The following is a 10,979-nucleotide window of genomic DNA, read 5'->3' as shown; positions in this document are numbered from 1 at the left end:
CACGACTGTCATGGCACTATGGAAAAATTATTTTAGATTTCAGTACAATGAGGGTCTTTCACTTTGAAATGTCACCTTTCCATAAATTATTGTTTTTTAATGCGTGCAGAGAGCATGTCCTAGGGGTCATTAACTTACAGAGCTCACTGCGCAGGATGTGAGTCTCATGCCACCATTGTTTTATTGTTTTGGGGCATATCTCACACTTCTGCTGCATGGATTTTGTTCCTAAGCAAGCCTGCTTGGTTTTGTGGTTAAGCGAACCTGCTTTCTTGAGTGATAATTAACTCACTGGGGTCTCCCATCCTTTTTCTTTACTTACAATTCCCTAATGGGCTTAACCATTTAATTACCTACTTTGTCCCTTTACTCCGTCCCTATCAACAAGAAATTGAAAAGGGGCTACCCAGGCAGGGGAAAGACATGAGAAGTGTCAAGGTGCAAATAAAATATGTGCAAAGGCCCAGAGGCAAGAGGATAGCCTATCTCCATGAGAAACCACAACTACTGCAGAGTCACAGGAAGGCAAATTCAGAAACGCATGAGGGGGGACTTCCCTGGTGGTCCAGTGGTTAAGACTCTGCACTTCCACTGCAGGGGGCTCAGGTTCAATGCCTGGTCAGGGAGCTAAGATCCTGCAAGTTGCGCAGTGAGGCCAAAAGAAAAACAAAAACAAAAACCCCAGAAACACACAAAGGGAGACAAGGCTAATGGAGAAACAGAGGCCACACTGTGAAGGGCCCTGAGAGGAAGCTTGGACTTCGTCCTGACAGAATAGGGGACCGTGAAAGCAGGGGTTCTCTAACGTGGGAGCAAATTAGGAAACTGGATTGTTGGGTCTTGCCTCAGATCTACAAAATCAGGAACTCAGAGCTGGAGGTCTGCGATCTGTTGTTTAACAAGCCCTCCACATGATTCTGAGTCATGCTGAAGTTTGAGAACAGTGGAGCAAAAGCTGTGCAAGTTGATTTGTGCAAGTGGAGACAATGAGGAGAGGTTTGCTTTTTCAGGAAGTTTGGCTGTGAAGGAAAGGATAGCAATGGATGAGGGTTAGTGGGGCTTAGAGAGTGTCTTAAGTCAGTTCCCTGGAAAACAGATTATGAGATGGAGGTTTGCAGGCAGGAAGTTTCTTGGGGAGTACTCCAGAGGGTGGGGGCTGAGTGAGGGAGCAGAGGGAGAGTTGAACTGTGATGCAGCGATCCAGGTACTGGCAGAGCCCTCTGGGAGCTGTGGAGCTAGGATGGCCCTTCCTAGATGTCCCAGAATCAAGTTAAGGGGGCTTGGCATTTTACCCCATGTATTAATCATGCCATTTAATTTTCTGTATTTTCTGTTGTTTTGACATCTGGAGCCTTACTGATTCTGGAGAGACTGGCCTCCAGAGACTGGAGGACTAGCTAATTCTAGAGATAGAAAATGACTCCTCTGTGAGCATGACTTTCCTATGCAAATCAGCCAATCCAGAGTCCATACGCCCCAACCATCTCCTTTATCAAGATCTTACACCTGGGCCTCTATCCACCTGCCCTAATCATCTCAGGATCAGACACCAGAGCCATACATATACCCTAGAGCCCATGAAAGTATCCAAACTGACCAATCCTAAACGCGCTTACACTGTCTCACCTTGCCTTCCTCATGGAAACCATAATAAAGGTTCTCACATTTTCCCCTATTTCCCCCTCTCTCCCTCTGCCTCCTGACCAACTCTGGTGCTTCCCCATGTGGCCCTGCATGGTGTGCCATGCCTCCTGTTTCTAGGGATCTATGAGTATAAATGTATTCCTTCATGACAGTCATCTCCATGCCTGCATGTCTTACTATACCTGCTGAAAACAAATCCCAAGTACCCTTAAAATGCCCCAGTACCAACCAGCCATAGGCTGTGGCCTGCCCTGGAGAATGGGTTTCACCTTGGGCAAGGCAGCTCCCTGTGGCAATTCCCAGAGGGGGCTTGAGCTGCAAGCTGTCAGCAGCCAACACTCCTGGCAGCTGGAAGAATGAATGTCTCAGTGTAGAAGGGATCACCTGGATTATGCATCACAGCATCCACTACAGAGGGACCTTTTAAAGATGGAAGAGGGGCTTCCCTGGTGGTACAATGGTTGAGAATCTACCTGCCAATGCAGGGAACATGGTTTAGATCCCTGGTCCGGGAAGATCCCACAAGCTGCGGAGCAACTAAGCCCGTGCACCACAACTACTGAGCCTGCACTCTAGAGTCCACATGCAACTACTGAGCCCGTGTGCTGCAACTACTGAAACCTGCATGCCTAGAGCCTGTGCTCTGCAACAGGAGAGGCCACCGCAATGAGAAGCCCACGCATCACCATGAAGAGTAACCCCCACTCGCCACAACTAGAGAAAGCCCGTGTGCAGCAATGAAGACCCAACACAGCCAAAAGTAATAAATAAAAATAAATAAATTTATAAAAACAAAAAAGATGGAAGAGACATAAGTATACTTAAGTGCTGGTAGGAAGAATCAAGTTGAAGGAGAGGGATTAAAGATACAGGAAAGGAACAAATGATGGGCTGAGTGAGGAGGAGAGGGGAGGATTAAAATATAGTAAGAGAGGGGCTTCCCTGCTGGCGCAGTGGTTGGGAGTCCGCCTGCCGATGCAGGGGACACGGGTTCGTGCCCCGGTCCGGGAAGATCCCACATGCCGTGGAGCGGCTGGGCCCGTGAGCCATGGCCGCTGAGCCTGCGCGTCTGGAGCCTGTGCTCCGCAACGGGAGAGGCCGGCCCCATAAAAAAAAAAAAAAAAAAAAAAAAAAAAAAAGACCTTGGGTTCAAGTCCCAATCTGAGTTGCACAGTTTCAGGAGGAAGTCAATGAATGAGAGAGCTGGAAGGATGGTTCTGAAAAGGAATGTGAGATTTCAGATAGTAGAATTGGAGCAGTGTGCCCTGGGGAGAGGGTGGCAAAGACAAAATGGATGCAAGGCTCTTAGGAGGTGAGTTAGTAAGGAGCTAAGAAGCCATCACGTTGGATCACTCAGACTTGGGATGCTGAACTGACTTAGAGGATGTTAAGACCTGAGTAGAGAAGACAGTGAGCTGGGTTTCAGAGTCCTTGGGGAATGAAGAATTGTGATTAGGAGGTCAGCACATGGCCTCCATAGGGAAGCAGAGAGGGCAGTATGCCTTGGAAGCTGGAACAGAACCCTTAGAAGTCAGTTGTGATGCCCTGCAGAGAACTGACTTTCCCAACTCCTCCTGCACGTCTGTACTTTACTTATTTAAGCCATACTTTTGTCTGTCTTGTCTTGTTACTGAGCTCAGGATCGCCTGCTCACTGCTCGAAAGCTGATACTCGAGAGACAAGTGTTGGTTGGAAAGAAGAGGTTGTTTTATTCAGGAGGTGGCAAAGTGGGGAGAAGGTGGACTTGTGTCCAAAAACCAATTCCTGGGAATTCCCTGGCAGTCCAGCCGTTAGGACTCCATGCTTCTACTGCAGGGGGCATGGGTTAGATCCCTGGTGGGGGAACTAAGATCCTGCAAGCACAGCCAAAACAAACAACTCCTAAGATTCTGCTCAACCATGAAAGTTTTTAAAGGGAGAATCATTTGGGGAGGGGGTAAAAGTCTTCATTATCTTCCACTGTGTGCAGACTTTCTCTGATTGGTTCAAGGTGAGGTAACGGCAATGTTCAGGAATCTTCGGCTCAGCCTGAAGTTACCATCCTCTACCTGGGTGGGGGCCTCAGTTCCTGCAAAAGACTTAACGTTGTTGTTATGTATATTACTTGAGGAGGAACCAAGACCCTGCTTTATCTCTGCACTATTGTTCCTTGACTGCTTCTCTTTTGTTTCTGCATTCCTTCGCTTCCCTGATTAGCAACTGCTTGAATCTGCCCTTTGGCACCTAGGGAAGGTCTCAGAGGTGAATGAAGCCTATTTCCTGCAAACAAGAAACAGGGAAGCTGAAAAAAAAAAAGTTAAAAAAAAAAAGAAAAGAGAAGAAACAGGGAATGTGGAAAGGATTTGTACCTGGGAGGGCCCCACAGGGTCCTGCTCAGTTTCAGTTTCATGACTATTACTGCAGGTTATGAGGTCTGTTAGATAAGAACTGTGTTTCTTCTTTAAAGGGAACTTTAGAGAAAAGGATCTTGTGGAATCATAATGTGATTTTACACATTTGAACAAAATCTTCAGATATACATAGTTGGGCTGAGAATGTCAACCCCCATGAAGGACAGTGTGACCATTTAGGGAGATTCTTATTATCTATTCTCTCTTTTCTCTCCATCATATACCTATCTATTCTCCTCTCTCCCAACCTACTTACTGAATATCTTCTGGATTTATCACAGCAAAACATATGTTCACTTTATAACATTTTGAAGGAAAGAAAAATTAAGATACAAACACAAAAAACTACAACACTTGGGCTTCCCTAGTGGCACAGTGGTTAAGAATCCGCCTGCCAGTGCAGAGGACATGGGTTCGAGCCCTGGTCCGGGAAGATCCCACATGCTGCGGAGCAACTAAGCCCATGCGCCACAACTACTGAGGCTGCGCTCTAGAGCCCATGAGCCACAACTACTGAGCCCAAGTGCCACAACTATTGCAGCCCGCATGCCTAGAGCCCATGCTCTGCAACAAGAGAAGCCACCACAGTGAGAAGCCTGCGCACAGCAACGAAGAGTAGCCCCCACTCACCACAGCTAGAGAAAGCCCGCGCACAGCAGCAAAGACCCAACACAGCCAAAATAAATAAATTAAATTAAATTAAAAACTACAACACTTGCCCCTAGCAATAACCACTTTTTAACTCTATAAACATACACATTCATAACCCAAAAGCAACCCCTGTAAATATTTTAACTTTTTTTTTTCCTATCCAAGCTTTTTACTTCGTCTTAAGGCCATAACTAATCTGAGAACATGGTATATCTCTCCATCTGTTTGTGTCATATTTGATGTCTTTAATCAGCGTTTTATACTTTTCTGAAGACAGGTCTTTTACCTCCTTAGGTAGGCTTATTTCTAAGTACTTTATTCTTCTTGTTGCAATGGTAAATGGTATTGTTTCCTTAATTTCTCTTTCTGATCTTTTGTTGTTAGTGTATAGGAGTGCAAGACAGTTCTGTGCATTAATTTTGTATCCTGCAGCTTTACCAAATTCATTGATTAGCTCTAGTAGTTTTCTGGTGGCATCTTTAGGATTCTCTATGTATAGTATCATGTCATCTGCAAACAGTGACAGTTTTACTTCTTCTGTTCCAATTTGGATTCTTTTCATTTCTTTTTCTTCTCTGATTGCCATGGCTGGGACTTCCGAAACTATGTTGAATAATAGTGATGAGAGTGGACATCCTTGTCTTGTTCCTGACCTTAGAGGAAATGCTTTCAGATTTTCACCATTGAGAATGATGTTTGCTGTGGGTTTGTCGTATACGGACTTTATTATGTTAAGGTAGGTTCTCTCCATGCCCACTTTCTGGAGAGTTTTTATCATAAATCAGTGTTGAATTTTGTCAAAAGCTTCTTCTGCACCTATTGAGATGCTCATATGGTTTTTATTCTTCAGTTTGTTAATATGGTGTGTCACATTGATTGATTTGCGTATATTGAAGAATCCTTGCATCCCTGGGATAAATCCCACTTGGTGATGGTGTATGATCCTTTTAATGTGTTGTTGGATTTTGTTTGCTAGTATTTTGTTGAGGATTTTTGCATCTATATTCATCAGTGATATTGGTCTGTAATTTTCTTTTTTTGTAGTATCTTTGTCTGGTTTTGGTATCAGGGTGATGGTGGCCTCACAGAATGAGTTTGGGAGTGTTCTTTCCTCTGCAATTTTTGGAAGAGTTTTAGAAGGTTGGGTGTTAGCTCTTCTCTAAATGTTTGATAGAATTAACCTGTGAAGCCATCTGGTCCTGGACTTTTGTTTGTTGGAAGATTTTTTTAAAATAAATTCATTTACGTATTTATTATATTTTTGGCTGCATTGGGTCTTCATTGCTGCATGCAGGCTTTCTTTAGTTGCGTCAAGCAGGGGCTACTCTCCGTTGAGGTGCACGGGCTTCTCATAGCGGTGGCTTCTCTTGTTGCGGAGCACGGGCTCTAGGCACACGGGTTTCAGTAGTTGTGGCACACAGGCTCAGCAGTTGTGTCTCACGGGCCTTAGAGCGCAGGCTCAGTAGTTGTGGCACATGGGCTTAGTTGCTCCTCAGCATGTGGGATCTTCCCAGACCAGGGCTCGAACCCGTGTCCCCTCATTGGCAGGCAAGTTCTTAACTACTGCGCCACCAGGGAAGCCCTGTTGGAAGATTTTTAATCACATTTTCAATTTCACTATTTGTGATTGGTCTGTTCGTATTTTCTATTTCTTCCTGGTTCAGCCTCGGAAGGTTATACCTTTCTAAGAATTTGTCCATTGCTTCCAAGTTGTCCATTTTATTGGCATAGAGTTGCTTGTAGTAGTCTCTTAGGATGCTTTGTATTTCTGCGGTGTCCGTTGTAACTTCTCCTTTTTCATTTCTAATTTTGTTGATTTGAGTCCTCTCCCTGTTTTTCTTGACGAGTCTGGCTAATGGTTTATCAATTTGGTTTATCTTCTCAAAGAACCTGCTTTTAGTTTTATTGATCTTTGCTATTGTTTTCTTTGTTTCTATTTCATTTATTTCTGCTCTAATCTTTATGATTTCTTTCCTTCTGCTAACTTTGGGTTTTGTTTGTTCTTCTTTCTCTAATTTCCTTTAGGTATAACGTTGGACTGTGTATTTCAGATTTTTCTTGTTTCTTGAGGTAGGCTTGTATTGCTATAAACTTCCCCCTTAGAACTGCTTTTGCTGCATCCCATAGGATTTGGATCATCGTGTTTTTGTTGTAATTTGTCTCTAGGTATTTTGTGGTTTCCTCTTTGATTTCTTCAGTGACCTCTTTGTTATGTAGTAACATATTATTTAGCTTCCATGTGTTTGTGTTTTTTACAGGTTTTTTCCTTGTAATTGATTTCTAATCTCATAGTGTTGTGGTCAGAAAAGATGCTTGATATGATTTCAATTTTCTTAAATTTACTGAGGCTTGATTTGTGACCCAAGATGTGATCTATCCTAGAGAATGTTCCATGTGCACTTGAAAAGGAAGTGTAATCTGCTGTTTTTGGATGGAATGTCTTATAAATATCAAGGAAACCTATCTGGTCTATTGTGTCATTTAAAGCTTGTGTTTCCTTATTAATTTTCTTTTGGATGATCTGTCTATTGGTGTGAGGTGTTAGCGTCCCCCACTATTATTGGGTTACTGTCGATTTCTCCTTTCATGGTTGTTAGCATTTGCCTTATGTATTGGGGTGCTCCTACGTTGGGTGCATAAACATTTATAACTGTTATATGTTCTTCTTGGATTGATCCTTTGATCATTATGTAGTGCCTTCCTTATCCCTTGTAACAGTCTTTATTTTAAAGTCTATTTTATCTGATATGAGTATTGCTACTCCAGCTTTCTTTTGATTTCCATTTGCATAGAATATCTTTTTCCATTCCTTCACTTTCAGTCTGTATGTGTCCCTAGGTCTGAAGTGGGTCTCTTGTAGACAACATATTTATAGGTCTTGTTTTTATATCCATTCAGCGAGCCTGTGTCTTTTGGTTAGAGCATTTAATCCATTCACATTTAAGGTAATTATCGATATGTATGTTCCTATTACCATTTTCCTAATTGTTATGGGTTTGTTTTTGTAGGTCCTTTTCTTCTCTTGTGTTTCCCACTTAGAGAAGTTCCTTTAGCATTTGTTGTAGAGCTGGTTTGGTGGTGCTGAATTCTCTTAGCTTTTGCTTGTCTGCAAAGCTTTTGATTTCTTGGTCAAATCTGAATGAGATCCAAGTAATCTTGGTTGTAGGTTCTTCCCTTTCATTGCTTTAAATATATCATGGCACTCCCTCTGGCTTGTAGAGTTTCTGCTGAGAAATCAGCTGTTAATCTTATGGGAGTTCCCTTGTATGGTATTTGTCATATTTCCCTTGTTGCTTTCAATAATTTTTCTTTGTCTTTAATTTTTGTCAGTTTGATTACTATGTATCTCAGCGTGTTTCTCCTTAGGTTTATCCTGCCTGGGACTCTGCGCTTCCTGGACTTGGGTGGCTATTTCCTTTCCCATGTTAGGGAAGTTTTCGACTATAATCTCTTCAAATATTTTCTTGGGTCCTTTCTCTCTCTCTTCTCCTTCTGGGCCCCCTATAATGTGAATGTTGTTGCATTTAATGTTGCCCCAGAGGTCTCTTAGGCTGTCTTCATTTCTTTTCATTGTTTTTTCTTTATTCTGTTCCATGGCAGTGAATTCCACCCTTCTGTCTTCCAGGTCACTTATCTGTTTTTCTGCCTCAGTTATTCTGCTATTGATTCCTTCAAGTGTATTTTTCATTTCAGTCATTGTATTGTTCATCTCTGTTTGTTTGTTCTTTAATTCTTCTAGGTCTTTTTTAAACATTTCTTGCATCTTCTCGATCTTTGCCTCCATTCTTTTTCCAAGGTCCCGGATCATCCTCACTATCATTATTCTGCATTCTTTTTCTCAAAGGTTGCCTATCTCCACTTCATTTAGTTGTTTTTCTGGGGTTTTATCTTGTTCCTTCATCTGGTACAAAGTCCTCTGCCTTTTCATTTTGTCTATCTTTCTGTGAATGTGGTTTTCGTTCCACAGGCTGCAGAATTGTAGTTCTTCTTTCTTCTCGAAAATTTCTATTTTAATATTTCATTTTTTAATCCACCTGAAATTTGTTCTGGGTAAATTATGGCGTCAAAATCCAGTTTTATTTTTACATATGGAAATTCAGTTATCCTGGCAGCACTTATTGGATAGTCTGCTCTTTCTCCATTGACTTCAAATGTCACTTCTCTCATGTAAGGAAGTTTGAATAAGCAAATAATATTACTGAATGTCTGCCATGGAAAACTGCTTAGAGCACACTCTTGTAGGTTTTCTGAGATTCTGCCCCTTTCATGACCTGAGCTATTTTAAAACTCCATAAACTGTAGATAATGATGTAGATAACTAAAAACAATGCTGAATAATTCTTGTCTATAAACACGTAAGTAAATTCTGTGTGATGGAGGTTCATTTGATTTCCCTTGCCCATTGCATGTTCATTTCAATATTCCTGATCAATCAATGCGTCTATTCTTCGGCTTGCCCTTGAACTGGTTATAAGGACTTAACAATTCCCTCATTAATAATGAGTTAAATAAAAATTTTAACATATGTTTGTATCTGTGTGGGAGTGATGATTTTCCCTTTTTTGAAAATTATCCTTTAGCAGTCATATATCTAGGACATCTAGCTTTAAGAAAACCCAAAGATAAACGATTGTTAGGTAACAATTAGTCACTTATATAAGCTCTTCCCACGTGAGCAGTTACAATAGGATCCAATTCACAAGTGTTTAGACTCTTTCTTTAGGGGCACAGACCTGAGTACAGAGGCATGTTTTTTGCTTAGAACAGTGTTCTGGGTGGCCAGGGGGAAAAAACCAAACAGGATACATATTCTGATATGTCTCATCAGTATTACAAGGAAACTTTCCAACATTGAGATGGTGGTAGAATCAACACTGAGCATCTGGAATGAAGGTGACTGACTCAACAAGGCAGAAGATATGAGCTTTCTAGAAGTTTCCATCCACCCATGCATTCCTCAACAAATATTCACTGAGTGCCCACAAGTGCTGTGCTCAGTGCTACATGCAATGAATCAAGAAGTAAAAAAAGTCTCTTCAGTCTGGTTGAAATGTATTTCCTAACTCCAAAGGTGGAACTCACCCCTCGGTCCCTACAAAGAAAGATGTGATGGGATCAGCTATGAAGAAGTAAGAGGATATGAGAGATGTGACTTGGATCTGAGTACGTCAAAGAGCAAGTTGTAGTGCTGCCTCCTGTCCCAGCCCCAGGAGGGGCTGTACTGAGAACTTCTATCTCTCCCGCTGCAGGCAGGGGCACATGGTCCCAGCTGGTAGAGCAGGGCTGGTGTCCTTCCCGCCACCCCGTGCTCTCGAGGCCATCATCTGTGAGGGCTCCAGGGGATGTGGTGAACTGGCAGTCCTACCAAGGAAAACCTACTTCCAGGGCCCCTGTGGGAAGCCGTGGTGTCATCTGTTTACAGTCTAAGGACCACAGGCTCTACTAATTTAGGGAAAAATCTGGCGACCAAAGAAAGACAGTCTCATTACTGAGTGGCATTTCCCTGGGGAACCCAAACCCCTCAAAAGGTAGTTTTCCCAAGACCCCTGCCAATGCAAAGACATAGCAGCTCAAGGAATGAACCCTACTTGAGAAGGCAGACATGTACAGATGAAAGTCAAACAGACATGTCAGCTTAAGTGATGTAGGTCTGGAGGAGCACTCAAGGAAAACTTGAAGCAGGAAACAGCCATGAGGTGGGCATTAAAGAGAGGTCAGATTTGAGAATAGGGTAAAGGAGGACATTCCCAGGGCCGAGGAGAGTGGAGTCTCCAGAACAGGTGGGGAGTAAGCCAGAGGAGTCCCAGAGGCAGACGGTGGTGGGGAACCTGAATGTTGGGGGATGTTATTTCTCACACATAAGCATAGGGCCTGGAGCGAGTCTTCCCCTCCTGAGAAGGGGAGGTTGGAGTTGGCCCCCTGGAGCAGAGCTCCTTTCTTGGCCAACCAGGATATCCCCCAAAAGCCCCTCATTTCAGAAGCCTGTCCCTCTCACATGTGTCAAAAAATAACCAGGCTGTGTGCGTGGATGGGCTGGGCCCCCATCCAGCCTTTCAGGAAGGTGCCTTTCCTCCCATCAGACTGCTTTCCTCTCCTACAGGATAGATCAGGGAGGCCCCTGGAAGCCTGGAGGGGATGTTGAAAGTGGAACACAAAGTTTGGCAGAGGGATGAAGTCAATGAAATCAAACACAGCCTTATCCACATGCTGTCTGGGGTCATCTGACAAACAGAAACGCCAAATCCCAGTTCTCAGGATTGGAAAGGGTGGGTTAGGAGCATGTTGAGGGAAAGA

The 10,979-nt window shown here is 43.1% G+C and overlaps 1 non-coding gene across 1 annotated transcript; it reads left to right on the top strand.

Moving 5' to 3' along the window:
• The first annotated feature begins 554 nt into the window (after positions 1 to 554).
• On the top strand, positions 555 to 627 carry TRNAG-UCC (transfer RNA glycine (anticodon UCC)). The gene has a single exon. It is a non-coding gene; the product is annotated as a tRNA-Gly (tRNA).
• The last annotated feature ends 10,352 nt before the right edge of the window (positions 628 to 10,979 follow it).

Source organism: Lipotes vexillifer, unplaced genomic scaffold (assembly GCF_000442215.2).
Source record: "Lipotes vexillifer unplaced genomic scaffold, Lipotes_vexillifer_v1.1 scaffold567, whole genome shotgun sequence".
In the NCBI taxonomy this organism is placed as follows: domain Eukaryota; kingdom Metazoa; phylum Chordata; class Mammalia; order Artiodactyla; family Lipotidae; genus Lipotes; species Lipotes vexillifer.
Note: the sequence above shows the minus strand (reverse complement) of the source record. Positions and strands in the feature narration are given on the sequence as shown.